This window comes from Crocuta crocuta, unplaced genomic scaffold (assembly GCF_008692635.1).
Source record: "Crocuta crocuta isolate KB4526 unplaced genomic scaffold, BGI_CrCroc_1.0 scaffold3, whole genome shotgun sequence".
Taxonomy (NCBI): domain Eukaryota; kingdom Metazoa; phylum Chordata; class Mammalia; order Carnivora; family Hyaenidae; genus Crocuta; species Crocuta crocuta.
Genome location: NW_027529934.1, coordinates 2,429,892 through 2,454,033, shown reverse-complemented (window position 1 = coordinate 2,454,033; position 24,142 = coordinate 2,429,892). Strand labels below are relative to the sequence as shown.

General features: G+C 37.8%; 1 protein-coding gene across 3 annotated transcripts in view; it reads left to right on the top strand.

Moving 5' to 3' along the window:
- LPGAT1 (lysophosphatidylglycerol acyltransferase 1) overlaps nucleotides 1-24,142 on the top strand; it is a 116,740-nt gene that overhangs the window by 38,170 nt on the left and 54,428 nt on the right. The window lies entirely within an intron of this gene.

Below are 24,142 nucleotides of genomic sequence, written 5' to 3'. Positions count from 1 at the left end.
ATTTGTGCTAAGATAGTTTAATAAGTTTTTTCATTTAATGTAGTATTGTACTGTGTTAACATTTTGAGCCAAGCAAAACATGGCTTTCTTTCTGTTACGTATGTTTCTTTTGTTTACTAGAATCTGTATTTTAATCTCATACATCTGTATTAGAATATTAAATATAAGAATTAAGTTTTATCTATGTAAAACTAATTTATACTCTGAGTGTCTTTACATAGATTTATATTTCTGCCTTTAAACTGCATTTTGGGGAGCAAGAATAATGCTATTCTGAAGTGGACTTTTAAAGAACTAAATGAGAAGTAGTGGTTATTCTTATTTTCTGTCTATAAGCCTTATGTGCTTTGAGAACTTGGGCCTCTGATGTGAAAATTCTTTGCCATTTATTATATTTATTTTACTTTTTTCCCTGAGAATTAGGATGATGGGGGAAAAAGAAGCATTGAGGTTTCTAGCACTTGCCTTAGACATTGAGGCTCTTATCATAGAATTTTATAATTGATAGCTTCCTTAGAGATCGTGCCACAGATGCTGCGGTCAGTGGAGTCTGTAGTTCATAGCTTGGAAGAGTGAGAAGGGGAAGAGGGTACTCTCAGGGTCAAACAGCATAGCGGTTCCCCATTTTAAGTTCTCTGTCTCCTTTTTCCTGCCCAGGCTTCATCTGCAGATCTTATCCATACGTATAACATAGCTTTTATGCAGTCTAACAGATTCTTGCTAGGTCAGAGTGCTCTCAGTTGCCCCAGATGAAGTCTTTTTTCCTTTTGGCAATGCTATTTATTATTCTGCAAGACCCAAACCTCCTGGGAGAGTGTGTGCATTGCTTCCCTGTCACGACACGGGTCTTGTTGAGATCCCATGTTCTTTGGATACAGTAGGTGAGTTTCTTGTCCTTTTTTAGGACCTTACGGTAGCATTGGTAGTGATAGAGGGGGAAAAAATGAAGTTCTCATCTACGGTGCTGAATTCTCACCTGAATTACACTGCTGTCTTAGAATTGCTTTGTTCTGTGTAGTTTCAGCTTCTGCAAATATGGTATGTGGTACTCGTGACTTTGCTCTTTGCATTGTATACTTGTTGGCCCGTTTTAAGGCAACTCATAGAATTTTTAGATTAACGTTCTAGAAATTCTACTTAAACACAATGAAATTAGTGAAATATTTGTGCCTGTGTGTGTGTGGTTTATTGGTGTGTCAGCGTTAGCATGATGAGAAGCTGAAAAAACAATTGGCATTGACCTTGAGATTGTAGTGAGTGCAGTGATGCTGCTTGAAGTTAAAGCGAGTTAACCTTTGGCCACAGCATGGCCACAATGCATTTCTGAGCACATTGTCTTGCAGAGTTTCCCTAGCTGACTGTGGAACTGCGTAGTTTCTTTTGCCACCTGCTTGGAAAGTGGTCCTGGCGTGATCTGCATATTTTAGTCTCTCTGAAGCATCTGTTCTCTTCAGGCTACTGCATTCTAACCATTTAAATATAGAATATTTTAGTGTTCATATTTTAAATGGTTTTCCAATAGGTAGAATGCTTTGAGAGGGTTTGATCATAAGGGAACACATTTCATGGAGAAATGACTTTTGTGGAAAGCCATAGCTGGGTCTAAAGCAACACAAGCAGGGTTGATACACCCATGAAAGAGCCTAGAAGGTTACATTAGCCTTTGTCTGGATTATGCATTCCATTTCTTCCCTTTGTATCTAGAGGAAGGTGGGATTCAGTTTTGTCCTTTCCCTGTGCTTGAGTTTCACAGATGGAAAATTGAACACTGCCAAAGGGATTCTGCTCAGCAGATCTAAGATGTTCATGTTTCGAAATAGAAATCGCCAAACTTTGTTGAAAAACACTCCTGGGGACAAGTTAAATAATAATTAATGAAATGTTAATTGGGAAGCTGGAAATTGAATATTGGTATATAATATCATTTTTTCAAATTGTGACATTGAGTCTAAGAAAAGCCAGTTAGCCAGCTCTGCAGCCTTTGTTGATTATCTAACCTACACTACCCCAGATGGTAGGTACTTGGCCGAATGCAGCTATTTAAATTTGAGTTAATTAAAATGAAAGAAAACTTAAAATACACTTTCTCAGTCACACCAGCCACCTTTCAAGTGCTCTGTATTAGGCGGCTAGTGGCTACTGTATTAGAGAGCACAGACACAGAACACTTCCATCCCTAGAGAAAGTTCCATTGGACAGATCTGATAAATAGTAAGTATGGCTTTCTCCTTTTTCTTAGGAAAAATGTATTTTACCTTCATAAAAAGAATATTTTTCTAAATATAGTTCTAAACAGATTTATTTTGAGATGACAGGAGGATTTATTAAAGTCTTATAAAATTGTTTTTTAATTTTAATTTTTTAAANNAAAGAATCTCAGACAGGCTCCCCACCCAGAGTGGAGCCTGATGTGGGGCTTGGAGCTTGATCTCACGATGCTGAGATCTTGACCTGAGCTGAAACCAAGATTCAGAGGCTCAGTCTACTGAGCCACCCAAGTGCCCTAAAATAGTCTTTTAATTTGAGGCAAATGTCACAAAAATGACTGCTTTAAACTCAGACTTGCTTCTTGGATTGTGAATGGTAAGGCCAGTCAGTCCAAGAACTTGAATGAACATTCTTATACTTAGTTTGTGTTTTTAGAGCTGTAGTATTGCCTGGGGACACAGAACATAAAGGGATTTTCTGGTCTTTCCACCTGTTTGTGACTTTTCAGGGGAACACACTTCTTTTTTTTTTTTTTTCCTAAGTTTATTTATTTATTTTTGAGAGAGATAGAGAATGGGGGAGGGTCAGAGAGAGATGGAGAGAGAGAATCCCAAGCAGGTTCCACGCTGTCAGTGGGAAGCCTGATGTAGGGCTTAAACTCATGAACTGTGAGATCATGACCTGAGCAGAAATTAAGAGTCAGATGCTCAACTGACAGCCATCTAGGCACCCCCAGGGGAACACATTTCTTGAAAGAACACTAAGGACATTGGAGTTCGTTCATCCCTAGCTTGCTACTAGGTAGTGATGATTGTTGTTACCACATTTCCTTTCATGGGACGTGCTGTACAAACATCTCAATTTGAAGAAGAGTTGTATACTGACTTTGCCTTCATATTTTGAGAGCAAACCAGAAGAGGTACTAGCTTAACTAAGGATCCATTTCTGAATATTTTATGCAGATCTGGGATCAATCATTACACTTCCCTCCCCCTAATTTAAGTGAAGTATGGCAATTTTCAGAATTTTTTTTACATAAAGTGTGTTTAAAATAGTTTGTTTTGATTTTTGTTAACTTTATTTATTTTCAATGCTTACTTATTTTTGAGAGAGAGCAAGAAAGCGGGAGAGGGACAGAGAGAGAGGGAGAGAAAGAATCCTAAGCAGGCTCCACACTGTCAGTGCAGAGTGCAAAGGGCTCGATCTCATGAACTATGAGATCATGACCTGAGCCAAGATCAAGAGCCCTACTGAGCCACCCAGGCACTCCTCATTCACTTATTCTAATAAATTCATTGTTCCTCATCCAAACACCTTTATTAAAGTCTCTTATACAAAATCATTTAAAAAAATATTCATTGTAAGTGGAAGCTCCAGAATTTTTATATAGAATAAGAGTCTTTTGGGTCATGGTCTGGTTGGAAGGGAGCTGGGGTGTCAGGAGGCTTGCCACAAGCTTGTTCCTGCCCAGCAAACACTCTTTCCCTCAGATTGGGTATTGGTGGCTTTAGGGAAAGCGGATGGAGATTAGGTTTAGCTTCCCCCCAACCCCCTTCCCCTAAGTGACAGCTGGCATGACTCCATTAGTCCGTGTGGGTTATTTGATTATTTGATCGTGTTTTGCCTTTTTTGCTGAGATATACATTCATTCTATTAGGAATTCTATCTGACGTCAAAACTCCAGAGATTAAAAATATATTTCCTAGAGCAGTGTTTTTCCACCTTTGAGTCAAAAGCCAATTTAGTGTGTCAAGCTGAACATTTTAAAAAAATGAAATAGAATAGAATGAAAATAAAAAGATCAGAAACGTGTGTATCTGTACTGGGGAGTGCTACAGAATGTATTTTTTACTATAAGCCCACTCAGCATTTGAAAGGCACTGTTCTAGTGGAAAGAGCCCTGCAGTTTAGAACTGGGAGTCACATGGCTTAATCTGGCTTTAACTTTAACATCTCTGCTCACTGGTGGGGGTGAGATCCTTACCTGTTCGGGGCCCATGGCGCTGTGAGCTCTTTATAGATAGAGCTGTGGTCTTTATAACCTAGAGCCAAGTTTCTTCCTGGAAGCTCACAGAGTGCCCCTTAAGTATTTCTTGAATGATTCCTTTTTTCTTGCACCTCCTTCCCAACTGAAGTAGCTTAGCTGCCTACCTTCCTGAAACATCTGATAGCAAGGGCATTGCAATCCACAAACTATAAACCCTGAACTGGATCATGTGTTTCACACATGTACATAAATGCATATATATCCGTCTCCTACGCTATCACGTTTGTTAATTTAACACACCTTTATAGAGCTTCTATTATATGTGAGAACAGGTGCCCTGGAGATGCTGAGATGTAAAAGACATAGTCGCTGACTTTAAGGAGTTCACAGAAGCCTTGGTGGAGAAGACAGTGCACCAACAAAGAAAACGTCTGGGTATAATGCTCTAGTGGAGATGTACCATGGGATTAAAGAGGAAGGGCTCCTGATCTTGAGTCGGTGGTAGGTGGTAGCAGAGAGGGAATAGGGAATTTAGGGACGGAGCTGCTTTAAATGCCTTTTTTTTTTCTCCCATTAGGGAACTACTTCTTTGTGGGGTTAAGTGGATAATCAGTAATTACAAGAGATTTAAAAGACTTGCATAATGCGTTAGTTTGAAATTTGTATCTTTGTTATGATAATATTAGCTAATATTTATTGACCCATTAAACCAAGCAGGGTCCTGAGCATCTCAGTCACTTAATGCTACAACAGTCTTACCAGGTTGGTGCTAAGCGGGGTGGTATAATAATAATACTTTCCTTTTGTTATTGTTGTGGAAATTCAAACACAGAGGGTCACAGTTATTTCCCCTTAAGCACTAACTGAGTTGATGTCACTATAGGTAGAGTCATTATTGACCTTATATAATATCCCTAGAGTCTCTTAATCTTTACAACCCATATGTTCTTTTGTTTCTGAGGCATGAAATCTTTTTACTAAACCACAGCTTTTAACACCCAAAAGCAATGTCGTTGCTGTGGGTTTCGGCAGGAGGTTAAAAAAAACTTTTGCTTCAATGGAAGTATTTGTAGTACACTATAAATTTAATGAAATGGCACTTCTTTAAATCTCTACCTTACAGAGAACAACCATTCAATTAGGATTTTTGTTTTTGAATGCTTGACAATAGGTTGTCAACAGAGTAAAGTGTTACTGCACCATGTTAGGTCCATAACAATAACATCATGGGCATAAATCCAGGCAAGGAGTTTTCAGTACAATGTTTTGATTTTTATATGAAAAAATACCATTAAATGCTTTAAACTCAGCAGTCTGGCAGTACTGTAAGTTTGGAATCTGGTCTCATGTCAAAGATCATATATAATTGAGTAATTTATTTAGATAGTTCTCTTTAATATATTAAGTATACTCATTCATGCACACATACCCAGGAACACACGAAGCAGTATTCACAGTTTGTAGTGATTAAGGCCACAGATTCTTGAGTCAGAAAGAGCTGGGTAAAACAATTTCCACTTTCTGTTTAATTTGCTTGGTGTTTCTTTGCCCATCCTTTTGTTTTCAAACTTTTAAAATCATTTTGATTTTAGAAGTAGTCTACTACTAATGGAATTAGGTTTTCACTTTATGAGTAAATTTGTAACTCTCTTTGTTTTAATAGGAGTTGAATCCCTTTATATTTATTGGTATGTGAGATATGCTTTTTTTGGGCTCTGGCATTTCATTTTATGATTTCTGTTGGTGTTTATCTTTGTTTTTTATTTTAGAGAGAGAGAGTATGTGTGAGTGGGAGAGAAGAGCAGAGGAAGAGAGAGAATCCTAAGCAGGCTCAATCCCACGGCCCTGGGGTCATGACTATGACCTCTAAAAGAATCTCAGGGTGGAGTCCAATCCCATGGCCCTGGGGTCATGACCTGAGCTGAAATCAAGAGTTGGATCCTCAACTGACTGAACCACCCAGGCTCAGTTTTATATAAATTTTAGGCCTTTCACTGTTTGTTGCTCTTTTGTTGTGATGGTATTTAGGAAGGTTTGTATTTTTGTCTTGTTAGTTGCTTTATTTGATGTTCTTAGTTCTCTGTTGATAGTAACTCTTAGTTCTCTTCTAGGAACAAAGGTAAAATTCTGTTTAAATCTTCTCTCTTCCCCTTTCTCTTCTCCATCCACAATCTTAGTCAATACTTAATAGTATTCACAATAGTACTTGAGTTTGTAATATTATGTATACTTATACTTCTAGTACTTGATTTGTGAGCTTTACTACTGTCTGTTAACTCCCAGCTATTATGTCCAGGTAATCAGTAAGCTTCTTATACTTCCTGCTCCCAGTTTTTGTTATTTGTGTTTATACATTGTCAAGGCCTAGAATATTTATGTTCACTATTTCACTTTTATCTCCCTCTGTTTTAGTCTTAATTCTTCAGTTAAATACATATATAATGCTCACTCAAGGACTTTTGCAGAAATTTTTCCCAGGCATTCTTTGGTTAGCTGAAGTTCATTCTCTAGTAGTTTCTCAACAGGGAATCATGGGAACAAAAGGGAATATTTTATTCTTACAACATGTGTAGAATTTCATTTTTTTGTTGCTTTATACTTGAAGGACAGCTTACAGGTAATGAAATCCTTGGCTCACCCTTTCCTGGAGTAATGTAGGTATTTTACAAATGTCTTTTGGCATTGAATGTGGGGGTGTGTGAGGCCAGCTTGGTGTTTTTTCTCATGGAAACACAATGGCTCATGTGTGCCCTTTTAATATGTAGCTTTAAATCTCTTTTTATTTAGGGAAATTTTCTTTAATTATATCTTTAAATATTTATTTTGTTTGCTTGTTTTGATTTTCTTTTTTGGCAATCCTAATTTTATGTTTCTGAATCTCCCTTTGTGTATCTTTTTTTAATCTGTCATTTTTCTCATTAATCATTTTAAACACTTTTTCATCTGTGTGTTTCTATATTTAATATCTCTTACTGTGTCTTCTGGAATGTCTCTCTTTGTTCTCATTTCAGTGTTTCTTCATTTCTGTGACAGTTTTATGTATTCTTCTGTTTCTTGAGTTCTACCAGTTCATGCTTTCACTGTTCCTCTTGTCTAGACATTTCTTCCTTGAGTTCTTATATTTATGCTTTGTGATTTTCTTCATAGTGGTAGTGACTTCATTGATTTTCTTAAATTCATGTAACAATATTTAGATATAGTTTTTATCTTATATATTGTAATATTTTTCTACTGAGCATTCTTTGACATTTGGTACATTGTGCTGCTCATTTCTACCATTTTTATTGTGGTATCTCTAATCGAAGGCTGTGACAGTTACCTTTTTATTCCTTGTAGTTTAATGAGTTAGATTCTCCTCAGGCAGCTATTTGCAGGAGGTATGGGTGGGAGGACCAAGGTAGATTCCAGATTTCTGCCTCAGAGAAATCTTTTTTACATATGGCACTGGGGTGTGCTTCTCTGTGTTGCCACAAGTCCTCTGCTTTTCTCCAAACCAGACTGAGTTTAGGTGGCTTTTTGGCACCAATGTTGTACTTCCCACTCCTTCCTTTGCGGCTGTGAATGGAGGAACACAGCCCAAGTGTTCCAATGTAAACCCCTCTCTTTAAGGAAGTGCATTTTGCTATTGTTTTTGGAGATCTGCCACAATCTTCATCACATGCCGCATTCTGTCTCTGTCCCTGCTTTTCACTCCCATCACAGATTCTGTCTGATAACAGCCTTGTTTGATCTCAGTCCTGATCTCATGTATTTTGGGGTTTTTATATTTTTGTTTTTCTCCTAGGTTTGCTAAAAAAGCAGTTTCGTAAAGTATTTTTCTCTTTTTCTTTGTGGCTATGTATATTTTTCAGGAAGGTTCATGTATATAACTCCACATGTTCATATCAGAAAATACAACACAGGATTTTTATTCAACTGTGTATTTGTAATTCAGATAGCACTGTCACCATTCTATTGTACTGCTAGTTGGTGATTAGAAACTAGAGACAAGTTTTACCATCTATTTAATTTTCATTCGTTTTTTTTTTTAATTTTTATTTCCTTTAGTTATCTCTACTCCCAAAGCAGGGCTTGAACTTATGACCCTGAGATCAAGAGTTGCATGGGGCGCCTGGGTGGCTTAGTCNCATTTTCCTCTGACCAAGCCAGTCAGGCACTCCCCTAATTAATTTTCTTTAAGTAACCAAAATTGCCTTTGGTAAGAATTCAGTAAGGAATATGAATGAAATGTAATATTAATACTAAGCTTTAGGGTCTGGTCTGTGGGTCACCTTGAAAACTTTAAGGATGGCCAATGCCCCCCCAAACCTGAGTAAATATAATTAGAATGTATTNGTATTCTATATTTAGTATATTATACTATATACTAAATATTATACTATATAATATAGTATATAATATATATATAGTTATATATAAAGTATATTGTATATTAAATCTGTTATAGCGTATTTATAGTTTATTTGTTATAAACTAGTTTTAAGAATTTCTTTTCAGAGTTTACAAACTAGTGGCCTTATTCAGTACCTGATGTTCTTTACTGGGCCTTTGCATTATTTCAACCTTTTTTAAATTAGTTATCAATATTTTGAAATTAGGGAGATTTCACAGAACGTAAAACATAAAACCAACACTCCCTTGAGAAATTGGAATTCTGGCTGAGCTGGGCCTTCATTCCTGTCTGGCAGCAGTTTGCTAGAGCTAAGTGATGGTCGCCTCCTTTAGATGGGGTCTGGGATCCCTAGCTCACCTGAGATAGTCCACTCCTTCCCCCTCTTCCTCTGGGCCTGCTTTGCTCATTTACATTACCTGCCTCGATCCCAGAGGCATAGGTGATGCTCATTTAAAACAAAACAAAACCTCAAATAACAATTACTAGTCTATTTCTGTTAGGCATTTGATAGTTTTGCATTTATATGCCTTATAAGTGCCTATACACTCATGAGTTCTAGCACTGAAAACTGAAAGTTTGTTAGAGACCTGAGCTGTGGATTTCATGTAGCAGAGGCATGTGATGGGAACTGAAAAATGAAGTGCCATTAGTAAGAACTGTGGTCACAAGGTTTTTCAAGTTTCATGTACCATATTACTAACCTAGTGAAATGTTTCCTACTGTTTGTACACTCATTGATTAATAGAACCTTCATTTTTTTCTTCAGAATATAATCATATAAAACCTAGATTATTAAAATTTCTTCTCTTTGCTTTTCATATTTTGAAATATGAAAAGCATGCAAGCTCAGTTGATTTCTGTATCTCTAAATTATAATAAGATAGTTAAAAACTAGTATTATAAGAAGCATGCATAAATTTTAGTTATGAGGTTATACTTTTTCTTAGGGTTCAGTAGATCTGATGAAGTTTGCTAGCATAACACCTTTCATAAACTTTTTTTCTGCTCATTAAACTTTAAGAAACCATTTTGAATCATGTACAAAAGAACATGTTTTGCATATGCTGTTAGTTTGAAGCTTGCATTATTTGGCACTTTAAAGGAAAAATCACCTATAAATTTAAATATATCAAGATGTTTCTGAATCATCAGAGGACTAAACTATGATCAGTATAGATTTAGTGTTAAGAATATATAATACATATTTTTAAATTGAGGTACAATTCACATACCATAAAATTTACCGTATTAAAATGTACAATTCACTGGTTTTTAGTGTAGTCACAAGATTGTACAACCATCACCACTGACTAATTCCAGAACATTTCATCACCCCCAAAAGAAACCCAAGCCCATTAGCAGTCACTCTCCATTTCCTCTTCCCTTCAACCCCTGGCAGCCATTAATCTGTGTTCTGTCTCTATGGATTTGCCTATTCTGGATGTTTCGTATAAACGGAATAGTATAATATGTGGTCTTTTATGTCTGGCTTCTTTCACTTAGCATAATGTTTTCAAGGTTCATCCATATAGTAACATGTCAGTACTTCATTCCTTTGTATGGCTGAATAATGCTCCATTGTATGGATAGACTGCATTTTATTTATACATTCATCAGTTAATGAATATTTGGGTTGTTTCCACACTTTAGCTATTGTGGATAATGCGATGAACATTCATGTACAAGTTTTTGTGTGAACATATGTTTTCAATTCTCTTGGACCTAGAAGTCAAATTGCTGTGTCATACAATAATTCTATGTTTAACTTTTTGAGGAACTGCCAAATTATTTTCCATAGCAGCTGTCCCCTTGCACATTTCCACCAGCAATGTAGAATAGTTCCAATTTCTTCACATTTTCACTAATATTTATTATTTTCTGGACTTCCGTTGCCTTTTAATTTGGCCATCCTTGTGTATGTGAAGTGGTAGCTTATTATAATTTAGATTTGCATTTCTCTAATGACTAATGATGTTGAACATTTTTTCATTTGTTCATTAGCCATTTGTATATCTTTGGAAAATTGTTTATTCAAATCCTTCGCCCATTTTAAAATTGGGTTGTCTCTTATTGTCTTTTTATTGAAACTTATTGTTAAGTTTCTTTCTATATTCTATATCCACCATCTATTTTTTCATTGGTTGATTATACTTTTGGTGTCATATCCAAGAAACCATTGCCTAATTCAAGGTCATGAAGATTTACACATATGTTACCTTTTGAGTTTAGCTTTTATATTTAGGTCTTTGATCTATTTTGAGTTAATTTTCCTATATGGTGTAAGGTAAGGGCCCAAACTTCATTTTTTTGAGTGTGGATATCTAGTTGTCCAAGTGTTGTTTGTTGAAAAGACCATTCCTTTCACATTGAATGATTTTGGCATCCTTGTTGAAAATGGACTGGGATTAATTGGAATCAGTATGAATTAGCATTCATATTTGGGTTAAGTGACCACTTCCTACCTTTTTATTGAGGAGATGCTTCCTAGTTATGTGTCTCACTAGTGGTTGTCTTAGAAATACGGTTATAGGGAATAACTATTTCCAGTTTGCTCTCTCAAGAAAACAGAACTTAACTTATAGAAGTATCTTGTATGATTGATTGATCAAATATTTATTGACTGCCTGCTGCCAGTTAGTAAAGTTATTAATTTGTAAGATACTGCGCTAGAGAGTATGATCTAGATTAATTCCAACCAAAAGGATTTTGGACATAGTTTTTATTTTTGATAGATGCTTTTGGGAATAGTTGAGTTGGCTATGAACTATGTGTCCAAAATGCACCGGTGAAAAGTCCTCTGAAAAACGGAGATCAGTATGCACATTTTCCCTTAAGGTGATGGTTCCATTTTTTAAAGTTAATTGAGTTCCTTGCAGAGAAGAAAATTAAGTGGAAGCTAAATTTATTTTGTAGTATAAAGTATAATAGATTACATGAATAAGGAACAAGAATGTCATTTTGAATAAGAATTGCAGGCTGTTCTTTATGGGTAGAGTAAAATTGCTTTTTGTATATGAGAGACTGAGTTAGGCAGTCATTTTATTTTTATTTATTTTGATTTTTTAATTGAAGTATAATTAACATACAGAGTTATATTAGTTTCAGGTGTATAATATAATGATTCAACAAATTCTATACATTACTCAATACTCATCATGATAAGTATACTCTTAATCCTCTTTATCTATCTCACCCATCCCCCCAGGATAGTCATTTCAAAACTGAAACAATCATTTAAAGCCATTTTAAGCCTCAGATACTTATATACAGATGTATTTTTAACAAATAATAGATATTGCTAAGTAAATGTGATGTTAGAGATAGCATAATATATTAGGAAAAATCCTTGAGTTTTGAGTTAGTAGGAGCTTGGTTCCTGCCACTACCACCACTTGCTAGTTGTGTAACTTTGAGCTACTTACTTAACTTATCTGAGCCTCAGTTTCACCACCTGTAGAAATGGAGGTTATATTGATCTCATATGAAGCTTAAATGTAAAGTGAATAGCATGGTATTTGGTATTCTATTATTATTATTGTTATTGTTATTATATTAATGCCTAGGAAAATAGCTGTGTCAATCTCTGGGGAAAAGCATATCTAAATGAATAAAAACTAACATGGGATAGTTTGAGAAATACATTTAACAACACTCAAGCATAGTTAATAGTATAGTTGGATAAAGTTCTCTAATGAATAAATAAAAATAATTTATCATTAGTAATTTAACCCATAGTCCAACTGAAATATTAACTAATGTTGATGTTTTTAAGTTATGAAATCTTCAAAGCAATTTATGTTTAACAATGTTCTATTTGAGTGCCTCCTCTCCAGGCACTTTGCTGTTGGGGGTGGGGGATGGTGGCAAATAAAACAGCATAGCCCCTATTCTTCTCCAGTTTACTTTTTCTGTGGGAGACCACAGGAGTCCCATGGTAACCACGTGATCACAACTGTGAAAAGGTCTGCAGAGAACAGGTGTAGGGGCTGTGGGAGTAAGGAGGGCCAGGTTGGCTGCAGCATGGAGTGAATGAGGCAGAGAGGAGCAGGGGTGGCGGATGAAGGAGAGTCGGAGAAGCCAAGTCCATTGAGGTCTTGTAAGCATCTGTTATGGATTTTGAAATTTATCCTAAGAGGAAACTATTCAAGGATTTTAAGTCAGGGAATGATGGAATCAGTTTCACATTTGTAATTCTATACTCTTGTCTGCTTTGTGGAAATGGATTAGAGAACGTGAGGGTGTGCAGGGGATGCCCTTGGGAAGATGCTCACTGTATCCGGGTGAGGTGACTGTTGCCTGATCTAGTAGAGGTGGAAAGAAGTGAACCAACTGGAGAGTTTTATAGGAGGAAGATGGTCAGGACTTTCTGAGCGATAGGATATAGAGGAGGCAGTTGAAGGGCAGGTGACAGGGATGACCATGAGGTTTCCAATGTGAGCTGCTGGGTAGATAGGGAAGCTCAGAAGAGGCAATGTTGAGAGGAAAGATAAAAATTTAGCATAGGGTAGGGTGAGAAGCATCTTAGTGGAGCTCTGCAATAAACATGAATGTACAGTCCAAAACAGAGGAGAAACCTGGGCTGGAAGGAAGAATTGGGAAATAACCAATAGAATTTAAAGCCAGAGGCTGAGGGAGGTCACCTAGGGAGACTGTAAGTACCTGTAAGTACAGAGTGATTAGAGGCCTGGGATCAGACTGAGGAAATGCTGACATTTTGGGGGTTGGAGAGAGTAGGATGCTTGTACTTCAGAAGGAACAGGTAGAGAAGCCAAAGCTGTGCCCGTGCTAGGAATGTGGTGGCAGAAGTCAGCAGCGTTTCAAGGGAAGGGCTGGGTGGTGCTGCTGACAGTTTATATGTTTTGTAAGAGGAGAGCTGATTTTTTTCTTTTACTGCATTTGGCATGAGCAGCATCTTCGAGGTGGTAGAAGCGGAAACTAGATTGGAGTGCATTGGAGGTGATGTTGAATTGGAGGAGGCCTAATGGAAACATGAATGTGTAACTTACCAGAAGTCTGGCTCTCAAAGAATAGAGGGCAATAGTTGCATAGCTGCAAGAGAGAAATTGGGTCAAGCGAAGGCTTTTCAAGTTTTAAAAAATTTTTAAGATGGAAAAGTCTAGATTTTGAACCACTTAGAGTAGTTCATGATGGAACCACGGTCATTTACTTACATGACTTGAATGTTTAGGAAACTGTTCTTAGAGGAGATTGAATGAGGGCATACTTATCAGGGTTCAATACAATTCGTGGAAAGCACTTAACTGTTGGCTCTGGTGGCAGAGACAGACAGTGATGCAGCGCCTCCACAAATTGGTCCCGTTCTGAGCTCTTATTTACTAAGGCTGCTCTCCCTCAGCCCCTCTTCATTCTCTCATTGATATTCTTCCTCTCCCCTATTAAATAACAAAGTTCAACCAAGTAAATTTGAAGATCTAATTGGCCTTATTAAATTTGTCAATCGGGCAGCACCCCATCTGGCAGGTAGAGAGATGTTCCTAGGATTTGTGCAAAAACAGAAGGACTTTATATGGGGGGAAGGGGGGGGACAAAAAAGTTCTTAGCAAAAGAAAAATTGTTCCAGGTAAAACTGCTTTCTGGAGGGAAAAGCAAGGTGTCTTTTTTTTTTTTTTTTAAGGCAATGTGTGATGCAGATGATCTCATCTTTCCTTAGGGGATAGAGAGGGCCCAAAGTGCACGGGAGGCTTATTGGTGTGGACTGAAAAATTTCTGGCTGACCAGGTTAAGACTGCATTGCTGGGGGAGGTCAGAACTGCACTTAGATTACATATTATGCACTGGTTTGGCAACTAGGTCCAAGTGACAACCATTTTGGGTTTGTGGTTGTGTGTGTGTGTTTAAACACCCTCAAATCTGTTCTTCAGTTTCCTTGAATATTTCTACCTACTTATCTAAACCCCTCACATCCTGAAAGAGGACTTTGGCTGCCTCCATTTTGACCTCAAACTATTTAGTTGAGTGTTTCTTTCCAGCTTATCTCTTGGATCAGGCAGAAGACCCCTGAGGGCAAAGCATCCCTGATGGGAACCAAAATTATCCCCTCAAGCAACAAGGACTTCCCTGAGCCTGCAAGACCCCATCCACAATTGACCCCAAGCAGATGATCAATTTAACCTCCACTGCCTACCTGCACGTACCCACTCTTCTTTGCCCCACATCTGCCTTACCTAACCCTAGAAGTATTTTCGACATCTTGGAGATAGTCTTTGAGACTGTTGGCTGCCTTCTGGTGTTGGCCTCACTGAAATAAGTTCCTTTCTTGCTTCACCACCACTCATCTCTCTGCCTTTGTGTTTTGTCAGCGGCCAGTTAATCAACCTGGTCTATTTGGGATCCCCTCATCAGGTGCTCTTGCGCCCCTTGGATCCTCACGCGCCAGCTATAGTCCCACTCCTCCACCCATTCTAGCCTCCACTGTTACTTTCTTCCTGAACCACTTTGGCCTCTACTCTGTAATCGTGTTCCTAATCTTTGGTCTGCAGTGCTTCTGAGTTCTCTCGGGGTCAAGAATCCATACACACGTATTAAGTGCCATATATGTGGATGAATAATGATGTGTTTTGTACATAGATGTTAATATTTTTCAAGCATATGTAGCTGCTGTTTTAATTAATAAATCCCTTAAAAGCATTGTAGACGTTATGTTGTTGCTTTTTGTCACAGAGATTTTCACTCTGTGGTAAAAGAACTACTGTATAGATACCTGCCATATTTCCTGGCAGGAAATACTGGATATTTCCTGCCCCACAAATAAAACATTCAGAATTTCACTTCATGCTTTTCACTGTTGCATTACTTTTGCTGTTCCTGTCTCTTTAATTCATCAGTTGCTTGAGGGCAGGGGTTGTGGTTCTTCCTCCTTTTACCTTTCTTGGGCCGGGCTGCAGCACTTGGGCCAAATCCAGCCCATGGCTTGTTCCTTTTGAGAATCTTCTCCAGCTCCTGGGTTTTGCAGAGGACCATTTGCAGTCAGTCTGAGAGGAAACACTTTGAGCCCCAATTAAGGGAAATGTTCCCTTAAGGGAATTCCGTTGTTCTTATTAGTAGACTTGAATTGCAAAAAGTTGTATTCAATTTTATATTTTTAATTTCATCCACCAAAAATTTGTAGAAATATATTGGCAAACAAATTTGTTATGAAAATACCTATGTAATAGACTCAATATTGCCTCTTAGCCTCAATAGCCTAAATGTTTACTATCTGACCCTTTACAGAAAAAGTTTACTGACCCCTGCCTTATAGTAGTAGTTCCCAAATTTGTCTGCACATCTGAATTATCAGAGGAGCTTTATGTATGTGTGTTTTCCTCTGTCCTGGGGATTCTGATTCAGTACATTGGGATGGATCCTGGGAACCTCTATTTTTAATAAGCCATTTAGTTGTTTGGGAATCATAGCTGTTTCATGCATTTGTAGGGTTAACCTCCAAGAGCTAATGAAATGGATATTGGATTAGATGCCAGAGGACAGCTTATTATGTTCTTATTTCAACACTTACCAACTATGGAACCATATCCAAGTAGTGACTTGTTTTGCAGGTTTTTTAAAAATTTCTAGTTCATCTGTTTATAAACAGACTGTTTTGCTCTATCCTCTATAGTAGTAGTTCTTTTACCTTTGGGGATTCATANCCCTAGAAAAGTGTACCTGCATTAGTTTCCTATGACTGCCATGGCAGCTTACTCCAGAAGCGTGTAAAACAACAGGAACAACAGAAACTTATTCATGCACATTTCTGGAGTCCAGAAGTTCACATCAAGGTGCCAACAGGGCAGAGACTCCAGGTGACATTCCTTGCCTCTTCCAGCTTCTGGTAGCTGTAGGCATTCCCGGGCTTGTGGCTGCATCACTCCAGGCTCTGCGTCTGGGGTCATATTGCTGCCTCCTCTGTGTTCCCTGTGTGTCTGTAATAAAGACACTTATCATTGGTTTAGGGCCATCTAGATAATCCAGAATAAGTTCCTCTCAAGATCCTTAATTTAATCACCTCGTTTACCCTACAGAGTTACATTCAGGGATTTGATGTGAATGTCTTGTGGGGTGGAGGGTGGGCTTACCATAGGACCTTAGCACATGCTCGTGGTTTTACAGTTTCAAAGGGTTCACAGCTCTTTGAAGTCCATGTACAGACTCCATGTTTAAACTCTTTGCTCAGTGAGAAGCACCTTACACCTTCAGTGTATTCTAGTTATTAATCCCTATTCTTTCCTTTTATGTCATATTCTTTTTTAAATTGTTTAAAGTTTATTTATACTGAGAGACAGAGACAGCACGAGTAAAGGAGAGGCAGAGAGAGAGGAGGAGAGAGAGAATCCCAAGCAGCCTCCATGCTACCAGTGCATAGTCCAGTATGGGGTTTAAACTCCCAAACCATGAAATCATGACCTGGACCAAAGTCAAGAGTAAGACATTTAACTGACTGAGCCACCCAGGTGCCCTTCTACTCTTATGTCTGTTCTTATATGCATCATCCTATTACTACTGAATCTTAAAATGGTATTGTTTTCTTCTCATGACCTTAGATTCTTTAGAGTTTGCTTTTTGAGTTAGTTTCTCTGCTTCCTTTAGGAACTCTTTATCTTCTGACAAGACTTACTGTTTTACAAGAAAGCAAAGCTTTTCTCCAGCCTTTTTACTGAATTCTGCATCAGGGAGGCTAACTTCTGTGCAAACCATATGTATCTGGTTATGCCTCCAGTGAGAAAAGAAACTTACCGGGAGTACTATGGGCCAGGCCTTCTAGCAAGTGCTCTCATGTGACTTCATATTAAATACTGAAACCCATCCTCAGAGGGAGGTCATACAAGTTCCACTAAATAAGTTAGGAAATAAAGACTGGTGGAAGTTAAGTAACTTGTTCAGTGTGGGTGATGGAGCTATTAAAGGAGAGAGCTGGTCTGTGAAATGAAGGGCTTCTGCCTATGCTGCTTTCATTATACCACGAAAACATAGCGCACCTCCCTTTTAGTTGAATGCTTAGTAATCTGCGTAGACAGGGGCTATCTATACTTCGGTTTCAGGGGCCAGTAGACCTGGATTTCAGTCAGATTTATAGTACTTACTTATGGTATTACCTTGTGCAATATCTTCTCTGATCCCTAGCTTTAAGTAAGACTGATACCTGATGTGTGCCTTACAGGGCTGCTGTAGCAACTGAGATACTATGAATGAAAGCTCTTCAAAATTAGAAAATTTTACTAATATGCAGTGTAATTAATTAGTTTCTCATTTTATTAAACTTTTAGTACTTTCTTCTTTTACTATCCTAGATTTCAAAATTTGGGAATATGGTCAAGCCTCCAGCCAGAGGCTACATTAGTTCCAATCCTGAATTTGTTTGCTTAAGACCTCTTGGCTGCTTTCTTCTCTTTCATTTTTAGGGGCATCCCCAGTTTTCTCTAGCTCAGCTGCACTTAGGATATCTACATGTGTGACAAGTTTCTGAGCAGTTCTCCTAGGTCAGTTTTCATTTCCTCTCATTGCCTCTTTGCCACGGGTTTGGGTGGTGGCCCGGGACTATGCTCTAGAGGTTCTTCCCTTTTCTCTACCCGCCTCCCAATTTCTTCATTCATCTAGAGATAGTTTCTTATCCAAAGCTAATATCCCATCTCTCTTACTTCTCACTAATTGCAGTGTCCTTCTATCTTTGCCTTTGTCTTCCAAGATATAAAGATACTATAGACATTCCATCCTAGAAAAATACCCCCCTTTTAACAAACAACTGCATTCCTTCCCTCCATCCCATATATGGCCAGTTCCTTTTCCCTGCTGGCTTTCTGTGGCTTATAAGATAATATTCAAAATTCTGGTGCTTTAATAACCTGGCCCAAGCCTGCTGCTCAGCCTTATCTTTTGGTACACCTTTCTTTTTTTCTTCCAGTTACCGTGCAGAATGTCCTTTTTCTATCAAGAGCCAGTCCCTTTGTGTGGATTGCATTCCTTCTCACTTGCTCAGGAAACTTCCTTTAGTGTTAAGGTCCTCATTCTTTACCTTTCACAAAAACTCTCAAATTTCCAATTATACTTAAAAAGTTGGAGAATATGGTAATCTGGGTCCACATTCCTGGATATCAGCAAGAGACCAGAGTTGAACAGTAGCAGCCCTTTTTGGGAGTGGGGGCATGTGCTGTCTGTTTTAACACAGTCCCATTGCTTAGGGGCACCTGGATGGCTCAGTTGGTTAAGTGTCTGACTTCCTCTGACTTTGGCTCAAGTCATGATCTTGAGGTTCCCGGGCTTGAGCCCCATGTCGGGCTCTGAGCCAACTGTTCAGAGCCTGGAGTCTGCTTCGGATTCTCTGTGTGTGTCTCTCTCTGCCCCTCCCCTGCTCATGCTCTGTCTCTCTCTCCAAAATAAATAAATATTAACAACAACAACAAAAACAGTCCTGCTGCTTCCTACTGTCAGAGAGGATGCCACTTCTCTCACTTTTGTCACCTGCCTGGTGACAAAAAAAGGAATTTTATATTTCCTGGCCTAAATTCTAGTATCTGACCTTTAAAAGTATCTCTGTCATCTGGGGCACCTGGGTGGCTCAGTAGGTTTAGAGTTTGACTTCAGCTCAGGTCATGACCTCATGATTCATGGGTTTGAGCCCCGAGTTGGGCTCTGTGCTGACAGCTCAGAGCCTGGAGCCTGCTTTGAATTCTGCGTCTCCCTCTCTCTCTGCTCCTTCCCACCCCCCCACCATGCTCTGTCTCTCTCTCTCTCTCAAAAATAATAAAAATAAACATTAAAAAATTTTTAAAGTATATCTATCATCTGACCTTGGATTTACAAATATAACCTTATTTTTCATTCTTCTCAGTACAAGCTATCTGTCCCAGAAGACGTCTACCCAACTCGTGTTCCCGTGTGTCTGTAGTATCTCTTCCTTGCATGTGTTAGCTCACAGTGATTTCCCGCCTGCAGTACGTATTATCATAGATAATGCATTACTCCCCAGTGTGTCTTTCATTCTCAATAAGTGAGCAAACTTCTTGAGGGCAGGAATCATGTTACATCAATTGGAAAGTTTGCTTAAGCTTTATACTGAAGAAAATGTATCTTTTAAAAAACTATAATACAGCTTACTGAGATGCTGGTGAGTGAGATGATGGTATGACATGAGGGGACATACGAGGTGAAGATGACCAGGAACAACAGATTCATGGTTATGGTCACAAACTTACACAAGGGCATACATCGGTGAACTGGAAAGGCAGGCAGAATTGCTTATACCATTTAAGATGTTCTCTGTTTCAGTCTTTCTCACTCACTTCTCTTTTCCCTCACCTTGTACTTCTCTCTTTTTCTTTTTGCTAAGCTCATGTAGTTGGGTAGTAGTAGGATTCCTCCAACTTTATTCATGTGTTAATTTCTTCATGATGGAATCCCAGTTTACCTTTATGTCCCCCACAGTGGTAGAACCCTGTTTCTTTATGAAGAGAATAAAACTAATTGAATGAATGAATACAGCAAAAAGTGCTTTGGGGGATAGTGAGCAGGAGGTGATGTAAATTAATTATAATTACCCTCTGTATGTTTTTCTTTGCAACTAATTTGGTCAGGCAAGAAGCAGCCTAAGAGTTCTGTTTCTTGTACTTGATTTAAAATACCTGTGAAGGGAGAGACTTGGGTTCAACTATCTCTAAATTTCTTCCCAGTTCTAAACTTCATTAAAATCAAAACCCCTACCATTTAAAAAAAAAACTTTTTTAATGTTTATTTATTTTAGAGAGAGAGAGACAGAGGCAGAACATGAGCAGAAGGGCAGAGAACGATGGAGAGACAGAATCCAAAGCCGGCTCCAGGCTCTGAGCTGCCAGCACAGAGCCTGACATGGGGTTTGAACCCATGAGCTATGAGATCATGACCTAACCTGAAGCTGAACACTTAACCAACTGAGCCACACAGGTGCCCCTAAAATCCCCACCATTTTTAATGGTCTGATTCTAAAACTATTTAAAGCTTTAGTAGCAAAGCAAAGAAGTATCTACATTGCACACTTATTTCCTGGCAATTTGGTATAATCTTTAGAAGTTAGAATTTCCCTTCTTTCAGTTACTCATTTCAGTAATCTGAGGCAGATATTACTGAATTCTGTTGCTTAAACTGTCCCAGTGGAATCAAATTAAAGTAACTTTGATTTAAGTTCTGATCTCGGAATTTAGTATAGTGTTTATAGTATTTAGCATAGATAAACAGAAAAAGCTATTTAAAAGGTTGAGAAAATAAGGGCTCCTAGGCGTCTCATTCAGTTAAGTGTCCAACTCTTGATTTCAGCTCAGGTCATGGTCTCACAGTTCATGATTAGAGACCTACATGGGGCCTTGGCAGACAACATGGAACCTGCTTGAGATTCTCTCTCTCCTTCTTTCTCTTCTTCTCTCTTCCCCTCTCCCCACCCCCTCAAAAATAAATAAATAAAATTTTAATAATGTCAAAAATTATAAAAGGTTGAGAAAACAAAACAAAGCAAACTGAGGATTCTGCATAGAGTGAAGTATTTTCATTAGAACATACTAGAAAAAGAAACTTACGATGTAAGCCTTAGCTACTTTGGCGCTCAGTGATTTAACAAAATAAATTTGGGCCAGATTACCTTGAGGGAGAGGTTGTTAGTGTATGTGAGATAATGAACATTTAAGAAACAAATAAGAGTGCAGTATATTAGTAAAATCTTTCATTATTACTTTGTTCTTGGGGGGTGGGGGAACTCCCTGAATTATAAAAGTAATAAGTCAAGTGCTGGAAATTTGGAGAAACAGAACAATATAAAAATAAAGGAAAAAAGAAAACAGAGCAAAATTCATTCGTAGGTCTGCTGTGCTGCAATAATCGCTATCCTTGGTAATCACATTATCCCCCTATATCTAGACCCCTGGCAAACTCTGATATGTTCCCTTTCATTCTAATTTTGTCTTTTTGAGAATGTTATATAAATGGAAACTTTTGAGATGACCTGTGAAAGCCATCCAAGTTATTGCATGTATCATTAGAATGTTCTTTTTTTGCTGCTGAGTAATATTTCATTGAATGGATGTACCATAGCTTATATCCATTCAGCTATCAAGGACATTTAGGCTGTTTCCAGCTTTTAGCAATTATGAAAAAAGGCAATATTAATGTACATGTTCAAATTTCAACTTATTACATGAGTTCCCTTTCTTTAGGGTAGGAGTAAACAAACTATGCCCCATGTGCCAGATTTTCCTCTTGCCTGTCTTTATATAGCCTGAAGAGCTAAGAATGGCTTTTACATTTGTGAAGGTTTGTAAAAACCAGCAACAAAAGAATATACAACAGAGACCCATGTGGCCTATAAAGTTTAAAATACTTGCTGGCTGGCCCTTTACAGAAGAAATTTAGTGGCCCCCACTCTAGGGTAAATACCCATATTCCTGGGTCATGTGATAAGTGTATTTTTAACTTTATGAAGACTGCCAAACTGTTTCCAGAATGGCTATACCATTTTGTATTTCCATCAGCAGTATCTATAAGTTCCAGGTTTGTTTGTTTTTTTTTTGCATCCTTGCCAAAACTCAGTATTATCTTTATTTTAATTTTAGTCCTTCTAATCAGTGTTTAATAGTTGCTCATCATGGTTTTAATTTGTATTTCCCTAATGATTAATGATGGTAAACATCTTTTCATGTGATTGTTTGCCAGTCTTATATCCTCTTCAGTGAAATATCCAAATTTTTTGCCTAGTTTTTATTTGGGTGGTTTGTTATCTTACTGCTGAGTTTTCAAAGTCCTTTATATACTCTGGATACAAAGATATAAATCTTTGTTGGCTATGTGATTGCCTTATTTTCTCCCAGTCTTTTCATTTGCTTACCAGTCTCTTTTGCCTAGCAAAAGGTTTAAATTTCAATGAAGTCCAAATGATGAATGGATCAAGAGGATGTGGTTTATCTATACAATGGAATACTACATGGCAATGAGAAAGAATGAAGTCTGGCTATTTGTAGCAACATGGATGGAACTCGAGGGTGTTATGCTGAGCGAAATAAGTCAGCCAGAGAAGGACAGATACCATATTTTTTCACTTATAGGTGGATTAGGAGAAACTTAACGGAGGACCATGGGGAGAGAAGGGGGAAAATAGTTGGGGAGAGGGAGGGAGGCAAACCATGAGAGACTCTTGAATACTGAGAACAAACTGAGGGCTGATGGGGGTGAGGGGAGAGGGGAAGGGGGGTGATGGGCCTGGAGGAGGGCACTAGTTGGGATGAGCACTGGGTGTTATATGGAAACCAACTTGACAATAAACTGTGAAAGGAAAAATATAAAATAAAAAACACTAGGCACAAAAGAAAAAAATGATTAAAAATTTTGATGAAGTCCAGTTTACTGTTTTTTTTTCTTTTATGGATTGTGCTTTTCATGTAATGTCCAAGAACACTTTGCCTAGACCCAGATCATGGATGTTCTCCTAAGTGTTCTTTTAGAAGTTTCGTAGTTCTAAGTTTTACATTTAGCTCTCTGATCCATTTTGAATTAGTTGTTGTGTAAGGTATGGGTTGAGGTTTCATAATTTTGTAATTTCATTTGTTGAAAAGACTGTTTCTCCATGAGATTGACATTACACCATTGTCAAAAATCACTTAGCCATATTTGTGTGGTCTATTCTAGCTTCTTTTCTGTTCTTTTGATCTATGTGTCTGTCCACTCACCAATACCACACCATCTTGATTACTGCAGCTTAATAGTTTTAAAAGTGGTTGTATGATTCTGCCAACTTTCTTCTTCTTTTTCAAAGTTATTTTGGCTTATTCTAGTTTGTTGGCCTTTCTTTATAATAAAATTTATAAATCAATAAGTCCAATTGTCTGTATCTGTAAAGTTCTTACTGGGGCTTTGATTAAAGTTACATTATATTTGTAGATCAGTTTGTGGGGGAATTGGGGGATTTACTGTGTTGGATCATTCAGTCTACAAACATGATATTCATTTCATTTTGATCTTCTTTGATTTCTTTCACCAATGTTTTATAGCTTTTAGCATATATATCCACGTATATGTTTTATATTTATATCTAAGTATATTTTTCAACTATTAAAATGGGATTTAAATATTTTTTATTTCCTTTTGTTAATTTCTAGTATAAAAAAGATTGATTTTTTTGTGTATTGACATTATATCCTGGAACTTTATTTTTTTAAGTTTCTTTATTTTGAGAGAGAGAGAGTACAAGTGGGGTACGGGCAGAGAGGGAGAGAGAGAATCCCAAGCCTACTCCATGTTGTCAATGTGGAGCCCAACACAGGGCTTGGTCTCATAAACTGTGAGATCATGGTCTGAACCAAGATCAAGAGTCACATGCTTAATCAACTAGGCCACCCAGGAGTCCCATCGTGCAACTTTATTAAACTTTCATTAATAATGAAATATTTTTTATATTAGTTGGGATAGTCTACATAGAGAGTCACACCATTGTGAATATGAACAGTTTCTCCCTTTCCAACTTGTATAACTTTTTTTTCTTGCATTATTGAATTGGCTAGGCCTTCTGGAATACTGTGAAGTGAGAGAGAGGAGATTTGATATCC